This window comes from Dasypus novemcinctus, chromosome 10, assembly GCF_030445035.2.
Source record: "Dasypus novemcinctus isolate mDasNov1 chromosome 10, mDasNov1.1.hap2, whole genome shotgun sequence".
Taxonomy (NCBI): Eukaryota; Metazoa; Chordata; class Mammalia; order Cingulata; family Dasypodidae; genus Dasypus; species Dasypus novemcinctus.
The window spans coordinates 127,570,143-127,580,641 of NC_080682.1; the positions used below are offsets into that span (position 1 = coordinate 127,570,143).

The window sequence follows — 10,499 nt, forward strand, 5'->3', positions numbered from 1 at the left end:
TCTGCCTGTGGTCATACCAGTCTCCATATCCCAGTGAGTGTCATTTCCCGCCAACATATGGTGCCAAAACCTGGGACTGGGGTCCTGTTAAGACTGACTGACTAGTGAGGAATCTCCCTCTGCCACGGCTGAATGCCCATCCAACACCAGACCTCGAATCTCAGCTGGGTGAGTTAGGATTCTCCACTGGAGGATCCTGCTCTCTCTCTCCTTTTCCATTGTCCAGGACAGCCCACTGGGAAAACCTAGCACTAGGTCAGGATCCTCAGCATTCCCTGAGGGCCATGGTGGGTGGTAGGCCTGCATCCTATGGGAAGAAACCACTTAGCTCCAGAGACAACTGGCTCCAAATCAGTTTCCCGTTTCCTTGGAGGTACCTGACTGAGTCAGGGATGCCTGTCTCTCTCAGAATCTCCCCCATCCTAGAGAGCCTTAGTCTTGCCCCAGCCACCTAAAATGGAAGATTCATGCTCAGCCCACCCCCCCAAACCACACCTCTGGGCTGTCTCCTTCACAAACATACATGCTGTACCTGAAAGGAGACATCAGACCCAAAAAACTCATTTTCTATTTGAACTCTGTGTGGCAGCAATACCAATTGGACAATGAAAGTCAATGGTGAAAAATGCACTTTTAATTCCCAAGTTCTCCAAGACTTAAAGAACTTTTTCCAGAGCAGTGGCAGATATGCAAGACTCCTTATGCTCAGGCCTTCTCTCATCTTTGTATCCACCCTTCCCCCATCAATCCTTTCTGCCCCTCAAATTCCCCCAAAACCTCAACTTTGATCCAGCTGATCAGACTCCCTCTGCACCTCCTCCATATATTCCTAGACATCACGTCCACCCCCAGCCTCCTCATTCTCTGACTCCTCTTCCTTCCCCTCTGGTCCTCACTGCCTTCCACCCCAACTTCCTCCCCTCCTCACACAGGTGCTGGAGCTGGAGCTCACCTCCCCTCTCCACTCCTCCCTGCCTTCTGTACAAGAAAGCCCTTCTTCCAACTCAGATCTCTCCAATCACACCCCTCCTCCACTGCTGTATGCCTCATCAGCACCCCAGCTTACCCCACCCTCCTCCAGTTCCCCCACATCTCCCTCTAAACCCGCTCCCTTCTCCCCACCCACCACCCACTCTCAAGCCCAACTCCCCACTTTCCAAGCTCCTTCCCCAGTTCCTGCCCTCCCTCTCCAGGAAGTGGCTGAGGCAGAAAGCACATCCCCTCCTCAATCAGATCTCTCCCAAATCAAACACCTTCTCAGATCCTATTCCTCTGACCCCTCACAACTTACCAATACCCAGCGGTCCCTTATAACCTTCCTTAGCCTACAATTGCTTCCCTCTTACAAGTAAGCTTTCAGCTCACTCCTAAGTCTAAGTATATGCCTAAAAGATAATAATCCAAAATATATGTGCTAAATATCTATCTAAACTATTAAAGTTTATCTGCATTTATCGTGCTCAAATATTCCTAACTGTTGCTGATCACTAGTAAAAGTGTTTCCAAACAAGGTTGCATATTACAAGCAACACCAATTCCAAAAAATAAAATATTGAAGGCAGTAAAAATAGCCATATCAAAGGTGTATAAATTATGAGTTAAATTAATGACCCTTGTGTTTTCTGTGTGTGTATCATAACTCTTTTTGTGTTGCTCTGTTTGTTCACTGCCAGTGTATATTTTAATACCTCCAAATAGTAATATTAATTCCTAAAAGAGTTCTATTCAAATGGCCAAAAATTAAATAGGTGCTTATATTAATTAACAGGTATGAATGCTAGTAAAATCTTTAGTGATGAAAATTATGTCCTGACTGATAAAATTGCTACAAATCTCTTCATAAAAGATGGTTCTTGCCTAAATTAAAATGAAATTTATTTTTCTTCACAGAATGAAATGTAAGATACTGAAAAAAGTGGAAAGTTTGTAAAAGTACTGACTGAAATTTAATAAGTTTGTTCAAGAAAGTGTGTTTTGTCGTAAAATAAGATGGTTGGTTTTTGTAAAATCAGAATGGAAGTATGTAAAACAAAACTTGAATACATATGGCAAATTGTAAAAGGTATTGTGGTAGCATTGAGTAAGGGAATGTATTTTGTGAAGGCAGAGTTTGTCTTGAAATGAAGTAGCTATAGTCTATCTATGTGGTTATGAAGAGTTATAAAAAGTTTGTAAAAGCATTGCTTAAACTGAAATATTCAAATAGCTAATTACAAAAAATCATTATTAAGCAAAAACTGAACTGATGATTAGAAGCCACCTCAGTCTGCATATTACAGTGGTAATAGGGAAAAATTAACTTTAATTTCATTGGAAATTTTAAGTTTTCATAAAATAATGAGGAAAAGTTTTTCCTGCAATGCTAAAATACCTGCTAATTAATGTAATCATGATAATTGTTTGTTCTAAAAAATTTGTTTTGAGACAGTTTCCAAAATCATATTAGTAACTTATGTATGTAGGGTGTATAGAATGTGTTTTATTGTTAAGGAAAAAGATAATAATTTTGTCCTAAAATAAAACTATTGATTTATCTTAAGAACCTGAAACAGGCAAGCAATTAGGACAAGCTACAAAGTCCTGTCTATCACATTCTTAAATGATGTTTAGTTAAGTAAAAAAACAAAACAAAAACCTGTACCCTCTGTTGTAACTGATGAAGTATAATGTTTTCTCATACTATTGGGATACTAAAAACCCTTCATCCCTCACTTAGCTCAGATAGTAAAACCATTATATGTGTTAATCAGAAAAAGTTGTGCATGGAAATGAACCACCCCCCCCCCCGGGTGCTTTTAAAACAATAACCCAGGTTCAAGCCCAGGCTCAAGCAGTAAAGGAGTGGATCTTAACTTACCTGTGAATTGGATGTAGCCAGTACCAATATTGGCTTTGGGTGGAGTTTGTAGTAGAGGCAACTTTCTAAACAAATACCACTTCAGTTTTAGTCACAATTGTGAGAAGAAATCAAAGTACAAAACAAAAACAATGAACTGTTGTGAGCTGCCCTCTGTGGAGAAGAAAACTCCGTGGAAGAACATCTGGAACGCCTGCCAGCAGTGACAGGCGACGGTCTACGATGTCCCTGTCCCCTCCTCTAACATCTCTCTCGGGACTGTAGAGGCAGATGCCCTTGTGAAAATCCAGAGCCCTACCACTGAAACCAAAAAAGCAGCAGAGTGGCTCCACTGAAAAGCAAACATCATGGATACCAGACCTTGTGGTGCCTGGTCCAGCAGTTCCAACTGCCTGTCACTCACCAGCAGCTCAGGAACAGCACCCACGAGTGTGCATAGTGCTCACCCAATGACTGTGCCCATTACCTCACTGGATGAGACATGCTGGTGGAGCACAGACTCCAGCAGCATGAAGGCAAGTGGATTATGCTGGCCCCCTCCCTCTCTCGGAAGGGGCAAGGTATGCTTTCAGTGCTGCAGATACTGCAATGGGACTCTTGTAACCTTGTTAACCAAATCCTTACAACAACGAACTAAGTTTAAAGTACAAGTTAAAGTGCCTGTTTCTCCAAGCCCAAAAAGGGTAATAATAGTAATTTGTTGTTGCCTATGCTTCAAACTATATAAACTGGGGAAATCGTGGTCTTTTTAATCACCATACTGGTCTATGCAGCTCTGCTAATTGGAAATCTTAAATACATGAAAAATCACTCAAAAACCCTGTTATAAAACAGTTGATATTTAAAGTCTCCTATTTCAGCTAAAACTCTATGTGTATAAGCCTGTCAAATCATGTAATTTCACTGCTGATCATTAATGCCATTAATGTTTAGTGCTGAATGTATAATCTTATTGTTCCTTCTCCTCAGACTCCTGGAGACAATAACCTCACAGCCCACCCTAAATTTCCTGATTAATTCCTGTTCTTACCACAGTTATAACTCTCCTCCTCCTCCCATCAGCAGGCCCACACATCTTGCATGTTTATCCAGTTTATCCAGACAGCCATCCAAGATGTCACCCATGATCATGCACATGGTCTTTGCCTGCTACAGAAGTGCAGCGTCAGCCGCCGAGCCAGAAGCCACCACATCTCAACACCAAAAGAGGAACAATAACCGAGTCCCACAACGCCTTCCCGCTCTCCCTCTCCACCCAACCATATCAAAAAATAGTTGGGAATGTCAGCCCCATTTAGCAAAACAACCCCCCATGACCCCAATCAGCTCTAGCAGTTCTCCCCTGCCCCAATAACAGATAACCCCAAACCCCCACCCTGTCCCTAATCCAACAGGATGTACTAAGCACCTGTGCAATCATTAATGAAACTTGTTTTATATTAACAAAACTGGGCAGATAAAACATCTTAAAACTGTAAAGGAAAACATGAAAATCATTCAGAGAAACAAAGACAACAGCTACAGAAATCAATCATGGTTATCCTCATTTCTCTTTTTTCTCTTCGCCCCTAAATTCAATCCTTTTACCCATTATAACACCATTATTAATAGTATTGCTGCTGCTTCTTTTTGGTCCTTGTCTCTTACAGCTTCTTGTCCAATTCATACACCAAATCATACAGTCAACAACCCAGGAATACGGAAATGGCACCGCTCTGCTGCGTGAACAACAATATCAACTGCTGTGGGAGCTGAAACCACAGCCCAGTGTGCAGGATGGAAGGGAACTTCTTTTCTCCACCCCTTGACAGCAGGAAGCACCCAGATTGAGCTGATGCCCCAAATCCCCTCACCCTCCCATCCTGTCCAGTACCATATATCCCAATATATGGGATACCATATATCCCAATACCCAGGTCCCCATATATATATATATAAACTAAGAGTTAGGAATGTTAGAGGTTTGCAATGATTACCAGGTCATAAGGCTGTGGCTCCATTCTGATAGACTGAGCCAGCTGCCTACATGTGGAAGACAGCATATCACCCCCAAGAATGAGCCATATCACTGTGGGAATGGAGCACATAAGGACCCTCATCCCTTCCCGGCCATCAAACCCTCCTGCATTCCAAGAAAACCCTACCTCCTAGCCCACCACCCCCAAGCCATACACTAGAAGAATTCACTTTTACAGCCCTTTATTGACCCAAGGCTGTACTCTGGACCCTCACCCCCTCCCCATGAACTAACATTTCCTCGCCCACTGATGTACTGTATATACTCACACCAGCACCTTCCATGAGCCGGCTGAAGTCTGTTCTTCAGATCCCCTCCATTGGAAGAGCTTCCCAATAAATTTTCTGCCTGTGGTCATATCAGTCTCCATGTCCCAGTAAGCACTGTTTTTCTTCAACAATTACCATTCATTTTTACCATTTCATCATGTTTGTCTTGGTTATCTATTACCTTTCAAGGAGAATATGAAGGAAGTAAATGAAATTGCTGTTGTAACATACGCTAACCACAAATCTAAATGCTGTTCCTTTCAAAGGAGGGGGAGAGGCTTTTTCTTAGGTCAGCTTTGAGACATGTGAAAAAGAATCCTTTTGAGTATATCTGGACTCCTTCAAGCTAGGTTGAGATGTTAAATTATTTCCTAACCACAAATATAATCAATCCGCCACCTACAAATAAGAGTGTTCTTTAAAACACAGATCACTAAAGTCTTCACCTTCAGCTAGATAATTCCACTGTAATAAGGGGGATAATTCCACTGTAATAAGGGGGATAATTCCACTGTAATAAGGGGGATAATTCCACTGTAATAAGGGGGATAATTCCACTGTAATAAGGGGGATAATTCCACTGTAATAAGGGGGATAATTCCACTGTAATAAGGGTCCAAGGTCACCAGGGGTGTGTTCCCTCAAGTAGTCCTTTCCTAAGTACCTAATCCGAGGTCTCGCCTACCTCTAAGCCCCAAGATGACAGGAAAGGCAGGTGTGTTTTACATTTCGAGCTCTAAAATCACCTACAGGCCCTGGCAGAGTCAAAAACAAAACAAAACGTACAGAGGATTAATTCACTGCTGATCCCTTGATTTTTAAAAACACAAGACAGCCCCCACTGATTAGTTACGAATTCCCAAATCGAAGCCCTTGCCTGAATAGCCACCCATTTCAGAAGTAACATACAGGCAGCTGGGATTAAAATTTCCTAAGAAGTGTGCAAGAGCCTAACGCAAGAGAGTATGCTTTTCCCTTCCGATGGCAAATAAACCAGCCGGCACGTCCTCTAGTCCCCTCCTCCAGCACTCTCTGTCCCTCCCTCTCCACCTGCAAACCTCTCCCGCACTCCTCTTCTCTCCAAAGCGCTCGGCCTTTTCGCCCCCTTCCCCCCTCTTTCAACTTTCTCTGCTGGAGTCCGCCCCTCCCCATCCCAGGCCCCCGGTCAGGGTGGCCCCGGAGCCTCTCAGGACGGAGCACCCCAGGCAGGAGGCAGGGCTGGAGGTGGACGGAGCCCCCCAGCAGGCTCCTGGCCCCCAGGGAGGCGGCCCCGCCCACCCCTCCACGCGGGGGCTGCAGTCAGGGCGTCCTCACTGTTTCTCCAGCAAACATCTGCGAACCAGCCAGGACAGCGACAGCCGGGCCAGCGGGGGCGCAGCACAAACTCCTGCCCCGGTAGCCCTCGCACAGCAACCGCCCGAAAAAGCCCCGCGCTCCGCGCTCACGCCCCTTCCCGGCTGCACCGCGCCGCGCCCACCGCCTCCCACCGCCTCCCGAAACCCCGCAGCCCGGCGGGAGGCGCTGCCTTCCTCCCCCTCCCCCCGACCACCGCGCAGCCCCGGCTCCCCGCGCTTTTCCCTCACTCCCGATCCCGTCGCTTTCCCACCTCAGGAAGGGCCAGGGCTGCGGGAAGGGGCGGGCCTGTGGGGTTTCTTATTTGGTTTTCCCTTATTTGAAAGGCAGCTTGCTAGCTCCCACCCCGCACTCCCTCCGGGCCACCACCCCCGGGAGCGCTTGAGGACCCCTCGCCCGCCAGCTCCCCCGCAGGCGCCCGCGCTCCCCGCTTCCTCCCTCCAGCGGGAATTTCACTCCCCAGGCAGAGCCCGGTGCCCGCGCCCCCCTCCACCTTCTGGAGCCCAGAATGCGGGAGCCCCTCGGGCCACCGACAGCCCCGTGCGCACCCGGGGCAAGTCGCTCCACGCGGGACCCTCGCTGGGGTGAGGCTTCCGCCGCCCCCGGCGCCTGAGCCCCCCAGGGACTCCCGAGGCGCTTCTCGCCACCAGGCTGCCTTTCGGGGCCCTGCTGCTCCCCCTCATCCGCGCGTTCGCACCCGCAGCCCGGGACTCCCGGGACCCGCCGAGAACCCCCGGGGACACCCGCGGACCCACGCAGCTCGGTCGCACTGCGTCTCCCCGGCTCAACTCCCATCCCTGAGGGCTTGTGCAAGGCAGTGGGCAGCGGGTCCCCAAAGGCGCCAGGGGTCCTTGCACCTTCACCCCCAAAAGTGGAAGAAAACGCCCGCCTACTGTCCCAACGCCGCACACCCACCCCAGGTCCCTCCGCCTTGCAGGGTTTGCCAAGAGTCCTTCGGACTTTGCAGCCCCCCAAGCTCCCCGAGCCACGCGTTCTCCCCGCGCAAGCTCTCAGCATGCCCCAGGCAGTGGCCAGAAGCCGGCGACGCAGCACCGCAGACTCACGTGTTGCGGCAACAACCGCCCGCACTCTGCCTCTCGGCACCCCAGCCCCGCCACTGCGGCCCGTTGCTCCTCTCCCTGGGCTGCGAGGCCCCTCCCGCGCGCGCCAGGCGTGAGTTCCGCAGCGCTGACCCGCTCAGGCGTTGCTACTGGAGCAGGTTCTGGTGACCCGGGGAGACGGCCGACCCCTCCCACAAGGCAAGCCAGGAAACCGCGCCGGGTGCCGCCAAGCCGCAGCCGGGCCCCGAACCTGGGCTCTCAGGGTCCGCGCCTGCGCACATTCGCGGGGGTGGGGGTGCGGCCTGCGCCAAGCTCCAGCTACGGAAGACCCGGATCGTTCCCTCTTGGTACTTTGAAACTGTAGCGCAGAAGCAGCGGCTCCCTCTCCTGACCTGGTTGAGCTACTGAGCATGCGCGGGCTTGGCGCGGCGCCCCCAGAGAGGCTTTCACGGAGCAGGTTTGTGCTGGAGGTGCGGGTGGAAAGCCGCAGCGCTTCCAATTCAAACAACTGTTGCAGGAGGACGGAGGAAGCGGAAAGGGTCGAGCGGAGACCGAGTGAGAAGAGGCGGCTCCCTGCAGAGGCCACCGGAGCTGAGCCAGCGGCATCAGCTGCTGCATGCACTAACAAATTTTAAAAGTGTTCTGAAAGTAAGCTTTAGAATACCGTTAACTCACCTCGATGCTCGTGCAGGTACAGTCCACTCTGCGCGAAGGTGAGTGACACGTTGGCGCGTTCATGCGAAGAACGGTTTAAAGTCTTCTTGAAGCCCAAGGTGCCCACTTGTTGGAGAGAGGAGAGGAACGCTGCACAGGAGAAGATATTTATTTGCAAAGAAAAATTCACTCCGAAGGTTTGGCTGGTGTTACAGAATATTCTACTACGGTGAATGTTGTAACTACCTTCCATTGTTTCCACCTGCGAACTTTCCAGTAGATAAAAGTTGCAGGCGGGGTCTTCCCCGGAAGGAAGGCATCCACCATGACCATGACGTCCCCGAACTCCATAAACGGCATTCTCTCTATGAATGAACCTGGATTGAAAGGCAGCGCTCAGCCTTCCAGACGGTGTCCTGCCGCCTTCAAGCTTCGGCTCTCCGCCTCATAGAGATGACTCCAACCAAGGAAAAAAGAATTATTTCAACAGAAGTTGTGTTGACTACCTGCAGTAATCTGGAAAATTTAGTAACAATGGGCATATTTTGATAGACCCTAATTAAATAGATTGGAATATGCTTCCAATATCTGTCAGCATGAATAAAGGAAAATTATTATGGCCTGGAAAGAGACACTGTAGATACTGATAATCAGAGACCTAATTGTTTTTTTCCTGCCTCTGTGACCTGGCCTTGAGCAAGTGTCAGTACAATTTTTAACACAGATATTGTAATGGGCTTTTCCGTATCTCTAATTGGATTTGTGTAGTTTAAATGAGATAAAAAGCTGTGCAACAACTAGGAAAAATAAAAATACCAAGGTGAAAATTTAGGAAAGTAATTGATAGGGGTTATAATAGAACAAGTGAATCAGATGAACAAAAACATTTAGAACAGGACAAACCAATCTTTTCCAGAACTTCTAAAATCCTTAAAGGAAAACACTTTCTATAAGTGTTCTTCATATAATGAGCAGCCATATATAAATCAATTACATTTTCAAAACAGATTTCTAAATGCTGAGGTGAATACAAAGATGAATCAAAGGACCTTGACCACAATCTAGCCTCTCCTGACTTAATGTAATCTTAAACCACCTTTCAATTTGTCTCCATTGTAGAAAACAGACAGATGAATTACATGTGCCAAACCTTAACCAAAACTCTAGATTCCGGGACAGATTTTTAAAATTTTAAATCCTTTTACCTTCCTGGTCTCCATATTTATTCCGAGCCATCTTTTTAAAAATATTTTAATTTATTTATTCACTCACACTACAGCAACCACAAAACCGTACTGAGTGCCTATCATGCACTCAACATTTAAACAAAACAGAAACCATCACTGTCCCCTGGAGCTTTCAGTTGAGAGACAGAGTCATTTTAAAATATTACACAAATAACATATATTTACAAATCCTTCTCTGAAAAAAAACTGCAGTGTGCTGTTGGAGAATGTTAAAAGGGCAACGATTATAGTTTGCGATATTAGGAAAGAACTCTTTGAGAAAGGCATAGTTAAATTAAATCTTTATTTTCCATTAGGTTATCCACAAGTAGATCCTGAGATGGGGATTTAGGTGCAGGCAGTTTATTTAGGGGGTTGGTTGTAGGAACCTGAGAGAGGGAGTAGGAAAAGTGAGACAGGGAAGGCGAGAGGGCTCAAGAAGTGTGCGTTAATAAGCTGGGTAACCCCATGGGCAGCTGGGGCTCCATCCTGCTGGGGATCCTCTAAGGAATGGTGGAGAGTGCACCTCAGAATTGCCTACCTGAGCCCTGGAAGGCTGGCCATTTCTCGGCTAAATTCCATCCCCAGTGATTGCAGGGTTTTCCTCCTCTCCCACTCACCCCCAACCCCTATCTCTCGGGTTGAGCAATGCCCATGGCTTCAAAGACAACTGTGGGACATAAAAGCTTGGAGACACGGCAGGGGCTTGAGGTGGGAGGCTGGTGAGTGTGAGGAGCTGCCCATCACAGCTGCAGCTGAAGTCAGAGGTAAGGCATCTGCTGACGACCTGAAGAAGGAATAGGATTTAGGCATGAAAAGGATAGGGGTAGGGTTGGGGCAAGAGTGTTTGAAGCAGAAAGAAGAACAGGTTTTAAAATCCTGGGAGAGGAAAGGCCTTGGCACATTTTTTCTCCTAAATGTTAGAATAACTGGAACAAAGTGAGCAAGGGAGAGAGTAACCTGAAATAAAGCTAGAGAACAAGTTAGTTTTTAGGGCAGTTTAAGGATTTTGAATTGTATACTTATAATGAGATTCATGATTGGATTTTGAGCTTAGCAATG

General features: G+C 47.4%; 1 long non-coding RNA gene across 1 annotated transcript; it reads right to left on the reverse strand.

Moving 5' to 3' along the window:
- Window positions 1-5,143: 5,143 nt before the first annotated feature.
- LOC131280125 (uncharacterized) lies at window positions 5,144-7,809 on the reverse strand. The gene is made up of 3 exons (XR_009187727.2): window positions 7,561-7,809; window positions 5,829-5,898; window positions 5,144-5,324 (listed from the first exon to the last, which is right to left on the reverse strand). It is a non-coding gene; the product is annotated as an uncharacterized lncRNA (long non-coding RNA).
- Window positions 7,810-10,499: the final 2,690 nt, after the last annotated feature.